The 11,087-nt window shown below is 42.6% G+C and overlaps 1 long non-coding RNA gene across 1 annotated transcript; it reads right to left on the bottom strand.

Annotated features, from left to right (window-relative positions):
* Positions 1 to 3,339: 3,339 nt before the first annotated feature.
* Positions 3,340 to 10,563, bottom strand: LOC114888323. Its single transcript, XR_003791758.1, has 3 exons — positions 10,098 to 10,563; positions 7,564 to 7,645; positions 3,340 to 3,833 (listed from the first exon to the last, which is right to left on the bottom strand). It is a non-coding gene; the product is annotated as an uncharacterized LOC114888323 (long non-coding RNA).
* Between the last annotated feature and the right edge of the window lie 524 nt (positions 10,564 to 11,087).

Genomic DNA, 11,087 nt, shown 5'->3' with positions numbered 1-11,087 from the left:
AAACAAAAAACCAAAACCTTCCAGGAGAGCAGATTTGCTCAAGCTTTGCTCCCCAGGGTAAATGATATGATTTATACCTGTTGTTTCCATTTCTAGTCCACGGTCACGTCCAAAACATTACAGCTTAGAGAAAAATAAAATACCATCAGCCCTATTCATCCCTATGCCCCGGCAGGGGAAATTAAACTGTGTGGAAGGCACCCTGAACTTTGCAAACCCACGTTGCGTCCTGGGCAGATAAAACTGTGATGTTAATTTTTTATCTCATTGTACCTGAGCAATGGATCTGAAGAAACATAATGGTCTTGGAGGAAATCCGTGTCATGACTAATTGTTACTTTCACCCAGTGCTTTCAAAATATTTTATAAAAGTTCAGTGAGAATCTTAGGTTGAATTAGAAAGTTAAATGCTTAGAGATGAGAATGTAATTATTTTAAGAGACATCAATTTGATGTATGCTTTATTTTTTCTATATTTTAATGTGAGATGATATGTGTATTTCTTTTTAGAGGAACTGTAATATGATTTCTACTCTGGTGATAATGGCAAAGCAAGAGAATAAAGAGAAAAAGAACAATAGCAATGAAAGTAACACTCATCTTTGAAGTTTAAATTGTGGAACTACAGAGCTAAAAGTTGGAGATCATCTTCCCCATCAAATACCTGCATTTTATAGACAAGGGAGTCAGGTGCTGTTCTGAGTTGAATTGTGTCCCCAAAACGGCGTGTTCACGTCCCAACCCCCTGTGCATGTGACCTTATTTGGAAATAGAGTCTTGGCTGATGGAATACAGATAAGATTAGGTCATAGGGCGGGCCCTAATCCAATGATTGGTGTTCTTATAAGAAGAGGGAGGGCTTCCCTGATGGTGCAGTGGTTAAGAATCCACCTGCCAATGCAGGGGACACAGGTTTGAGCCCTGGTCTGGGAAGATCCCACATGCCGCGGAGCAACTAAGCCCGTGTGCCACAACTACTGAGCCTGTGCTCTAGAGCCCACGAGCCACAACTACTGAAGCCCGCACACGTACAGCCCATGCTCCACAACAAGAGAAGACACTGCAATGAGAAGCCCACGCACCACAAAGAAGAGTAGCCCTGGCTTGCCCCAACTAGAGAAAGCCCGCGTGCAGCAACAAAGACCCAGTGCAGCCCAAAATAAAAATAAATAAAAAGAAGAGGAAAAACGACACAGACACTGACATGTAGTGACACAGACAGAGATTGGATATCCCCCTACAGGCCAGGGGATACCCAAGACTGCCAGCCACACAGGAGCCCAAGGGACAGGCCGGGAACAGACTCTCCCCTGAGGCCTTCAGAACCTTCAGAACCTTCATGGCTCTGCCAACACCTAGATTTCAGACTGCTGGTCTCCACATGGTGAAAGAATACATTTCTGCTGCCTTAAGTGAACCAGTGTGCAGTGATCTCTTACAACAGCCCTAGGAAACTTACAAGGGCACCAAGGAATTAGGCAGTGGTGGAACCGAGGCCAGAGTCCCATGAGCATCCTTTCCACTGGGCCCTAGGGCCTCTCTCAGCTCAAGCAATTCTACAGAAAAGCAAATTCCATCAGGATTCCCAGGGAAAATATTTCTACCTTAGTGTGAGTTACCCTAAAGGCAGAACCCACACTGAGGATTTGAATAAAAGTAATTAATGTGAGAGGCAATCCACAACATGCGGGGTTGAGACAGGGACGGTGCAGGTGAGTGCTGTGGCCGATAGGGCAATGTTCTGCTGGGATAATGCCCCAGAATCATCCCACTGAGGGGTGGGGAGCTGGGATAACTTATCACTCTGCAGGTGTTATCTGCCTCACTTCTGGTCTGTCCTCTGTGGGTCTAGCATATTCCTCTGGACAGAGAATGCCCTTGGGCATGTCTGCAAGCTGTATTTGGGATGGGCTGGGGGATGTGTGTGGGACACACCAACAGCACCCTCTGACCTTCCTTTCCCATCACTGAGTTTACATGTTAACCACAAACAACCAAAATGCAATCCTTCTGAATTAGAGGGTTGGTGTGGAGAATAAGAACCAGAGGAATTTTTTTTTTAATTCCAAAAGATTGTTTTAAGAAGATAAAGTTGGGCTTCCCTGGTGGCACAGTGGTTGAGAGTCCGCCTGCCGATGCAGGGGATGAGGGTTCGTGCCCCGGTCCGGGAACATCCCACATGCCGTGGTAGTGGCTGGGCCCATGAGCCATGGCCGCTGAGCCTGTGTGTCCAGAGCCTGTGCTCCGCAACTGGAAAGACCACAGCAGTGAGAGGCCCGGGTACCGCAAAAAAAAAAAAAAAAAAAAAAGAAGATAAAGTTAAGTAAGGAAGGCTGGAATATTCAGAAGTGACAGAATCAGTATTGGCAAAAAATATATTTGCCGATATATTTAGTACAGAATATATAATAGTACAGAATAGAGATGCCTTAAGTGGTTCTTTCAGAAGTACGGCTGATCCTCATTAGTCACAGATCCTGTATTTGCAAATATGTCAACTCATTACATTTCTTGGTAACCCCCAAATCAATACTGTGGTACTTACTCATTCACAGACATAGACTTAGTGGCAAAAAATCTGAGTTGCCTGTTGTGCGTGTTCCCAGCTAACAGCTAACAAGGGATGCCCTGCCTTCTTGTCCCAGCTCTCAGACTGTAAACAGGGATTCTTTTTGTGCCTTTTTTGGTGATTTTGCTGTTTAAAATGGCTCCCATTGGTGCTGTAGTGCTGTCCAGTGTATCTAGGGGCGAGAAGGCTGTGATGAGCCTTGTGTAGAAACCCTGTGTTAGATCAGCTTTGTTCAGGCCTGAGTTACAGGGCTATTGACCACGACTTCAATGTTATTATTATTAAATCAACAGTATCTATTAAATAAGGTGTCTTTAAACAGAAACATACATAAAACAAAGGTATGAATTGATTGGTTGGAGAGAATGTCATAAGCAGAAGCCTGCAGGAACGTAACCCTATATTTCCTATAGGAGCAATGGCTCAGTATTCACTAATTTTGTGTTCACAGGGACTACAGAGCTTAACCACCATGAATAACAAGAATCAACTGTATTATGAAAAGTTTTCAGCAAAAGATACTAAGTTAACTCTCTGTCCAAAATACAACTATTAAGTAGCCTTTCAGTAAAGATATTATCTGACATATCATTACTCCATTTTATTCTTGTTGTGCCATTGATTTTAGATACAGCAAAGGGTGAGAATAATTTTTCCCATTTTGCTTAATCTCCAGTTCACACTGGTGAGGTCCTTGGGATTGATAATAAATGAATGCATATATGCAGACACACATAAATAATGCTATACTCTTTTATTATAAGCACAAGGAAAAGTAGGTTAAAAGTCAAGTCATATGTTCATTTATTCCAATTAAGGGGGCTGGAAAAACAACACATGAATGAAAAACAGTTCATCATTTGGTAGCTTATGGAGGTTATTCCCTAAGAAAGTAAACTGGTAAACAGAGACAGAGAAATTCAGAAAGAAGTTATTGCAGAAAGTCAAGGGCAGGGAAAGGATTATGAACATTTAAGACCAAGGCTGTGTTTAACGACAGATTTCAAATCTCTTGGATACTTTACCTTGAAGTCCAAATTTCCCTCAAGGCAAAGTACTGGTGTTTACGGTTCCTAATTGCTGGTTTTAGCAGTTCTTCAGGGGATGAAGGGAAACCTGTACACGTCCAGCCAGGCGGAGGTTCACGTCTGTCCCGTAATCCTGGGTGTTCACCCAACATCGACCCCCAGCTGCATGCTTTTTAAACTTCATATGGTTGGAGACATTCAGAGCAGGGACTTTCTCCATTATGTCAGCACCCCAGCTTGAGAAAGACAGAGCATTATTGTGTCAGTGAGTTTTCTTATTGACTTACCAAGTAGAATGTTCGTATTGTTTCGGAAGGTCTCAAAATGAAGAAGAATCTTGAGATCTTTGAGATTCAGACTGTGCCAGCCGGTTGTGTTTTTGTTCTTGTTGTTGTTATTGTTTCCAAAATATTCACCAAAACTTCCTCTCCAGAAGCCACTGCACATTTGTGTGGGACCCCAGATTGCTTGGGTGGATGTGATAAGAAATACATGTGGGTTTTGAAGAATGCGGTCTTGATTAAATGTTTCCCTCTGTAAACTGAAACCTATCCCTTGCCCCGTGGAAGGGAGCCGGGACCAGCTACAGGATATCCCCTCTTCTTCCCCAAATGCTTATGATACCCGACTCTTCTCCTCTCTCTGGCAGCCTTCCCCCACAACCCCCATCTGAGTCAAAGTAACCCCAACCCACATTTCTACTTTTCAGGGACAAGACCATGCAGAGGCAAAGGGCCTGCGTGTGTGTTGAATGAGGTTGGAACGCTGCTAAATGTTCTAGGTCATTGCCATGGACTGCAGGGTAGAGGTGTGAAGAGTGGAAATCTTTTAGTGTTTCTGTGAGAAAAGGAAAAAAAAAAGAACAGTTAAGTGGAAGCTACCGAGAGTGGAGAGCTGGTTAAGGGGCCCATTAGAAAGGAGAAGATATAGGAAAAGGATAACAAGTCAGAGAAGAGCTGGAAGAGATTTAAAGTATGTGCTTGACAGTCTGGAAAGCCAGACCCACACTCTCTGTGCCTCAGAGTGACCACTGGTAAATAAGAGAAAAACAGGCCCTGCCTCACAGGGCAGTGTGAGGACTTAATGAGATTGTGCTCTAAAGTGTTCAACATGGTGCCCCTTCCCCCTCCCTCCCTCCCTCCTTTCTTTCCTCCCTCCCTTCCTCTTTCCCTCCCTCCTTCCTTTTTTCCTTTCTTTCTTTCTGGCTCCCTCATTTTTTTTTTTTTTTTATCCTGAAGATAATCTTGGAAACAATGATGTGCTGATATAAACGGGAGGTCAGCAGCTCAGGGCAGCATCAGAAGACTGGAAACCCGATGTGGGTAAAGCAGGTAGACAGCCTGTGAGCTCCCTAAATGAAACTCAGGGACCAGAGAACTTTTGTAAATGTGATCGCTGAGACATCTGAGGGATCTTTAAAAAACAGAGAGCAGAAGGAAAGACTGCCAAAAACAAAAGTGAATAAATGGCATTTCAAAACCCCAATGGAAAAGAAAATTCACTTAAGGCAAACTACAGGTTAGTGAATTTAAAGTACATCCCTAGAAAGAATCTAGAAGCTTATTATAATAATGGTCTGAGAACAGCTAAGGAGAAAACAATGGTAACTAAGATCCAGTAAGAGTCAAGAAGAATAAGTCATGAGTCCTTTCTTGAGAGGATTACTAAACTCAGATTTCAAGAAATGTTTTAAGAAGCAATTAAGTGGATTTCAATCAACTATAACATGGTATTTTGTAATACCCTTACAGATTAGATGAAATTTAAAAATAAAACATTTTGGCCAGCATCTTATCCAATCCACATCTATTTGTAAAATGCCTGTTGGTTCTCGGCCCTCTGCTTAGTACTAGGGGTAAAAAAATGGGAAATGCAGCTCCCACCCCATGGCGCTGGAGCTTTGGCTAAGAGAGGAGAACCAGTATCAAGTTCCATAACCATTAGTGTTGATCTTGTGCAGGGTCTTGTGCAGGCTTCAGCTTGTGCTCTCTTTGGTGCTTTTATCAGTGACTTGATACAAAGATGGAAGACATGTCATCAAATCTGCAAGTCCCAACAGCGTGAGGGTTGGCAAATACAATGAATTTCAGGGTCTGAATCCAAAAACGTCCCAAGTGCACTGCAGCAGGGGGTCCTATGCCACAAGCTAGACAAGCCACAGTTTGACATGAATGAGTGTGAAGTCCAAGTCCAGAATAGGAAGGCCTGGGAGCCGGGTTGGGCACCTATCAGATAGGGGGTGAGGCTTGGCAATAAGGGGCCGTCTAGGCTAACAGCACCACGCTGCAGGCTCTGAGCCGCTCACACCTCCAACTGAACAATGACTAAGAGTGAGGGCGACCACCTGAGCTGCTCAGACCGTGCTGGGGGCGGGGGCGGGAGGGGAGTGTGTGTAGGGGAACATCACAATCTGAAGGGTGCCTTGGAAACTGGAGGAGATAGAGGGGAAATGATGTGTACAGGAAAGGGAAACCAATCCGTGTCAAGTGAGAAGTGAGACAGAATGGTTAGCCTAACCATCAGATAGGAAGCTAGTAGAAAACAGAAGATGGACAGAAACTCCAGGCAGAGAGATGCCAGCTGGAGAGAAAACGAAAACAAACAAGCACGGTTACAGCCAGAACCTCAGGGCATGCCCACGCGTCTCTACACATGAAAATGTCTGTTCTCAGAATTGGTGAATTAATGATACAGGAGTTAAGATAAACAGCTTGAATCCTTAGCAGGAAAAGGTAGAGGGAATCTAAGCACTGGGTGTGGCTTAGAAAACTGCTTCTTTGGAGCAGATACTGGCCTAGAGGAGACCTGAGAGGTTCTGTTTGGCTTCTTAGCAAGATCAATGCCTGACCTGGGGCTTGTGGACACGTGCTTACTGGTCCATTTTCCCCATCCACCTTCTTCAGTGAGGCCCTGGGGTTATATATCCGTGACACCTCTGAGGACCAGACCATGCACATTCTCCAAGGAAGAATGAAAGCGAACTCTTGTCCCTCTCCTCGCAAAATAAACTTTTCAAACAACTCTCTTGTGGGCTTATAGGAAGTCTTAAACCTCCCACTTGTAGCAGACCATTCAAATTCAAAGTGTTTCAGCTCCTGGAGATAGCTGATGATGTAATATAGGAGGATTGGATTATCTTACTGATGCAGGCTACCAACCACAGACCCCAAATCTAGCCTAGCCTACTCAGAACCCTGGATGTACTCTTCACAACCCTTTTTCAGGGTGAGTGGTTTACAGCTCCGTGCAGCACCAAGCTGATGGAGTTCCCATAGTTCCAGGGAACCACACAGGCTAATAAGGTGGCCCACCGTTCCTGTCCTCTCTCTGGACCCAACAAATGTGTTAAATATGCAGTTTAGCACACAGCCCACTGGTCCAGGCCCAGAGCGGCCTGCCCCGGCACTCCTGCGTATATTCTGATTTCTTTCTCCTGCCTCGTAACAGATTCCTTCTTGCCCTTCATCCGAGCTAACGCCTGCATTCTGACCGTACTTATGTGGCCCGTTCTCTTCTCCTCAAATCATATTCTCTGGGACAAATTCCCCCCCAAATTGCTTCTTTGTCTTTACCTTAACTGAAGCCACAGGTATGTTACAGGGGATTTTATACAAATGAAAATTTTATCAATTTTTTTTCCTAGCTGTAAGTATTGTCTTTATGATATATGATATAAAGAAGTTATGACATAGTTTCTTAGATGCTTATTGAATTAGTGAATAACACTGAAAAGGCATACAGAATAATATTAAAGGAAAGAACCACGATGTGAAAATGAAAATTGTATATAGAATTTGGGGGGAAATCAAGTGAAAAAAATAAGCTACTGCACATCAAATATATAGCATAGTAGCAGATACATAGTATTTCATAAATGCCAAGTCTTAGTCTAGCTGTAAACATTGTTTCATTTATTAAGCTGCTGTTGCAGCTGACATCATTTACTTCGACCAGTGGAATTTGTACCTGCATTGCCTACTGGTGCGGTCATGGGTGAACATCTCATTTGCACTGTCACACACATTTCTCTCTGGTCCAGCAAGATAGACTGTAGGAAAAGGTAGGAGATGGAAAATGTGTAATTCACGTAACTATGAGCTTTTCCCCCTCACAGCCAAGATTTTCTGTGACATCACTGTTCCTTATTGTTTAAAGGCATTGTTACGGCATTGTTTATGCTTAAGGTAGAGGATGAGTGGGTACATTTGGTCCTTTCTATGACATTCCAGCAATCTAATCAACACCCACAGAAAGTTGAACAGCAGTTGCCTGGGGAGGAGGCGGGCGGGGGCGGGGGGGGGGCGGGGCGCGGTAGGAGGGAGAGAATGACAAACGATCATGAGGAAGCTTTGGGGATGATGGATGCATGCATCACCTTAACTGTGGTGGCAGTTATGGATGTGCACACAGACGAAATCTCAGCAAGTTGTGCACTTTCAATATGTGCATTGCGTGATTGTTAATCATACTTCAATAAAGCTGTTAAAATTACATCTGTATTTTTCTTCTCACAGTATGAGTTGGGTTTTGATATGTAACAATTGTTTGGATATATCACCAAATATGCAAAGTAGTTTACCAAATCCAACATCTTGCCAACATGTCTCCTATCACTTAATTATCAGATCAGAGTAAAATTTCCAGTGCTTATCCTGACACCCCGTCATGCTTTATAAATCACATAACCATTTTCTTCTTCATTGTCATTACAGATGCTTGATTCATGTTTCAGTGATGTATTCTCAGTTTTACTCTACTATCTTATGAGCTTTTCATACGTGTGAAGTGGGCTAAAATGAGCAAACTGGTTCTTCCTCACTAAGATCTCTCTCATTTCCTGTGTTTTGGTTTCCCAAATGGAGCCTTATTCGGTTATACTGCATCTATACTAAGTTTACTCAGCTCTGTTTTAAGCACCACCGTCCTTACTTTCAAGGAAGAGCAGCAGAGAAGGAAGATGATGTCAGCAATTTAGTAAAACAGAGGCTTTCCACGTGGACCCCAAATCCGCTCTCTCTACGTGGAAGGCACTAATGAGATTTCAAAGGCACGGATGACTCAGAGATGCTCTCTGGGTCCTGACCAAAGCTGCTGGCTTAGTTTGCTCTGAGGGGAAATGGAGCTGGAAATGTCCTCTTGAATAGGGGGTGAAGGAATGGCCTCACTGGGCACCAGGCACCCCAGCCTTGGCTCCCAGATGTCCTGTCCAGGCTCGCACGAGGGATATCCTTGTGACAAACTTGCCACCCTTGGCAGCATTCAGATGCTTGCAAAGGAAGGCTGGTTCCTCATCAACAATAATCAAAACAGTGAGCGCTGTGTGTGATCTTTCCCACTTCCATAGGGAATTTGAATAAAACTAGAATAGGATTAGAAAAAAATATCCAATTGACTAGGGGCTCAGTTCCCCTGTTTGGGGAGAAATCTGAATATTTAACTCATTTTTGGTCCTTGCATTTTAACAAGCAAATCTGATCAAACTAAAATTCTTTTTACTATAAAAATTCCCCTTTAAAAATACTGTGTATAGAAAATATTCCAAGTCTTTGAGTCAGCATTTTGTTTCTGGGCATCTGTCTTAATTTTGCAATCAGAAACACACTTGAGGATTTATTAAAAGTAACTGCTATAATATTTCATCAGAATAATATTTGTAATACAATTATAGTAGGTGACAGTATTTACATTAATGAAAAATTGGAAACATTAATTGTTTGAGTGACATAAATCTGCTCTGGTATATATCTATCCCATAAAAGGCACAGGCATTAAAGATCATGTTTACTAAGAATTTTTAATGATAGAGAAAAGCATATACAGAAGAATGTTAAAAAGTCATAAGAAAAAATGCAAAGTCATGCAGAAATGGATGAATGAATTAGTTGATGCTGGTAGAGTATATACAACTATGCCTGACACGTGTGCAATCAAAGTTCACTGTTAACCAATCTATTGAATACATTTAAGAAAATCCAGAATATGGAACAAAGTCTTCAAAATAGGATTTCAAGTAATTTTATTCTTATGTGTTGTCTAAATTTTCTGCAGTGAGTTTATAAGGCATTCGTCATTAAAATAAAATCTGTGGCAGAGAGGAAGGAAATTACATCTGCACAGTCACACATTGTTTGTAAATGACAAAGAGTTAATTCTGACATTCACAAGGTGAGATGGACAACGAAAGCAATCATGCAGTGAAAAAACCCATAATATAGCCTCCAAATTGACAAATTTTCTTTCGGAAGTAGTTATGAGTTTTATTGGATGACTTAGTTATTCTTAGTTATTTAAACTGGCTGATTAATAACTGGGAGCATAATGGTTAAGAGAGTTGTGACTTCCCAAAATTTATGGATTGGGAATAAGTGTGTGTGTGTGTGTGTGTGTGTGTGTGTGAGAGAGAGAGAGAGAGAGAGAGAGGGAGAGAGAAAGAAAGAGGGAGAGAGAGATGGAGAACATACCTACATTCATGCATTTTCTTTTCAACTCATGTATTTTACCTTGTTCCGGGAAGTATTTAAGTCAGATCGATTCGTGATGAGCTGTCAACAATTATATGTAAGTAGTAAACAAAGTGATCTGCTGGGAAAGAGCGCCTTCCCTCCACACCTCTCAGGAGGCCGTCTGATGTATCTTTACACTTGGCCTGGTCTTTAACTCTTGAAGTTCTGCAACGTCTGCCTCTTTCGGGGTCACTGTGAACCTTTAGTGGCTTCACTGACTCTTCTCTTTCACGAATGTGGTGATGGCAACACCACCATTCAAAATGCTGAATGCGCCTCTAAAAGTAGGAACAAATTATGAATTCTTGTAAAGACTGTTGTTTGCAGCATCCCTGTGCAGTGGTCTGCAGGCACCCTTGTCTCCCTGTGTCGAGTGAGTCTCGCTGACATCGGTGATGTGTGCCCTTCTGAAAGTGGCATTGTCTTCGCCTGAGCGTCTGTCCATGAACTGTTTAACCCTAAATGAGAGCACTGCTTAGGAATGACATTGCTAAACGGGGAACATTTGATTCTTCCAGTCGATAGAAATTCTTGGAATATGGGAGGGAGTTTTCTGTTCCTATTTTCATTTCCTGATACTTGTAAAGAGCTTTCAATCAATGGATAAACCACCCGTAATAATTAACCAGACAGAGTGAAATCATTTGTTACTCAACCTACATTATTACCAAGGGGAAAAGCCACTGGCCTCCTACAGATATTGCTACATGATTGCAAAAGAGCAAGTGGGTTAAAGTTGTATATTTTTCCTTCAGAAACTCTATTTGCCAAAGCCCACAGATTGCATTGCACCATTCCCGCTGCTCGTGCTGATAATCCTGCAATACGGGCTGTTTTCATAGGCAAATGAACTTGCAAAATCAGACCTACTCTTCCAGATTATTCTGCCATAGCTACAAACAAAAACAAAGAGTCAGCAAAGAAACGAGTCTCAGAGGAGCTTTCCAGCACGTTCTGCGAGCATCCTTGGGTTCCTTTGGTAAAAAT

This window comes from Monodon monoceros, unplaced genomic scaffold (assembly GCF_005190385.1).
Source record: "Monodon monoceros isolate NGI ecotype Baffin Bay Population unplaced genomic scaffold, NGI_Narwhal_1 Super_Scaffold_8, whole genome shotgun sequence".
Lineage (NCBI taxonomy): Eukaryota > Metazoa > Chordata > Mammalia > Artiodactyla > Monodontidae > Monodon > Monodon monoceros.
Note: the sequence above shows the minus strand (reverse complement) of the source record. Positions and strands in the feature narration are given on the sequence as shown.